Below are 2050 nucleotides of genomic sequence, written 5' to 3'. Positions count from 1 at the left end.
ATTATTAGGACCATTTTGATTCATGATTTTTAATTTTAGAGGCTAAATGAAGTCATTTATAATAATAGTTTGTTAATGATACGTGGACAATTCATATTATAAAATATGAAAAAATTGTGTTTTACTACGTGTCACTAACAACTACGTCATTAATTTCATTGCAGAATTATATTCTGGTATATTAACAGAAAATTGTCGAGAGACTAAATTAAGTCATATTTGTCAATTGTAGGGACTAAATTAAGTAAATTAATATTTTAGTGACCAATTTAAGATGTGAGTATAACTTTAAAAACCAGTTTGAGTATTAACTCAAAATTAGCCAAAAAAAAAAAATGAAATCTAAACTGAGTCTTAGCTTGCTTGCTGAGACAACCAACTAACCTTGTTCATCGAGGTTTTTTTTTCTCTCTATTGACACATAGCCACACCTTGTAGAAAACAAACACAATAAATTAAGGTAAAGAAGAAGCAGCTTTCAGGCTTCTATTAAAACTTGAAAATAGTGTTACACGCTATGATTTGATTGATTTCTCTTCTATCTCCATGCTCCCTTTCTTCACTTCATCACACCATACAAAAACGGTGTCGCATACAATACACTCATTTCATTTCTCTTCTCTCTCATTCTCTATCTTCTGGTAAGTGCTTTAATTTGCCATAATTAATTAAGCTTCTCTAACATTACATTACTAATTTTCATTCTTTTTTTCTTTCCTCTTAGCTTGCATTGTTCTGTTTTTCCGTAACAAGATTATTGATTTTGCTTTCATTTCGTTTCATGGGTTTTTGTTTCTCTCATCAAAAAGTCAAAAAAGTTTCCAAATTTATTTCACTCTCACCAATCCATAAACTCTTTTTTTTTTATAACATATTCATATTCGTTCCTCATTTAAAAAAGAAAAAAAGAACGATACATGTCTCCGTTTGCCCTGCAACTAGGTCTTAAATATTGCCGTTGAAAATTTCTTCAATCAATTCTGTAGTTTATAATCTTAAACAACAAACACAGTTTTCTCGTACAAGTAATAAAAGAAAAAAATATATATCTTAGTTCTTCTAACTTCTTAGACCGGTTTCTTTCTTTTATTTTATTTTATTTGTTTTGTTTTCTTCTCCCTTGATGACATCTCTTTTGTTTCAATTTTTAAACTTTTGTTTTTGTGTTTTAATTAATTGTCATAAGAAAAACAAATAAATAACCCAAGTTGGATTTGGATAATCTCTATATATATGTTTGGTATTAAATTAATTTGCGGCACCCTGGCTCCATTTGTATTCTGATCAGTGTGTTGGTTTTTCAGTTGGAAAAGAACAATGAGAACCCAATTGAAGAAGATATCCAAGGTATCATGCTTTTTATTGTCTTCTTCCTTTGTTTACTCTTTTCTCTCTTTTTCTTTTCGGCTATATTTCTATCATCTTACTCTAACATAATTTTACCATCAGTAAAACTTTCATTTTTTTTTCCTTAAAAAACAAATCGATTAAAGTCATTTATCAAAGAGTAAATGCCGTTTTAGATTTCTGTCTATTTATTCAAAAAATAAAATAATTTTTTATAATTTAAAAATTTTTAATCGATTTCCAATTATTTAGGTAATCATTTGGCAACCGATTACATGAATTGCTTAGATCAATTTTTTAGATTAATGAGGAGGACTAACTAAAAGTTTTTAAATTGTGATGGAGATTTTTGTTATTTGGTAAATGGTTAACGACTGAAAAAAAAAAACTTTTTATCAAAATATTAAAATAATGATTTATCTCTTTATTAAAATAAAAAATTACTCTTATATAATACAAATACAGTTAAAGATATAACAATTTATCAAACTCTTTCTATTTGATTAAATTTTTATTTTGAAAAAAGCACTATCATGATATGATATTAGAGCTTTTATAACCAAAAAATTTAGAGTTCGATTCTTATTAAACTCCAAAAAATAAAAAAAATAGCATAACACAAAAAAAAATTCTATGTAAAAATCTAAACAAACTCAAAATAAATTTGTACTTAAAAGACATTATAAATATAAATATTTATATG

This window comes from Arachis ipaensis, chromosome B02 (genome assembly GCF_000816755.2).
Source record: "Arachis ipaensis cultivar K30076 chromosome B02, Araip1.1, whole genome shotgun sequence".
Classification (NCBI taxonomy): Eukaryota; Viridiplantae; Streptophyta; class Magnoliopsida; order Fabales; family Fabaceae; genus Arachis; species Arachis ipaensis.
The sequence above is the reverse complement of the archived record's forward strand: the minus strand, read 5'-3'. Positions refer to the sequence as shown.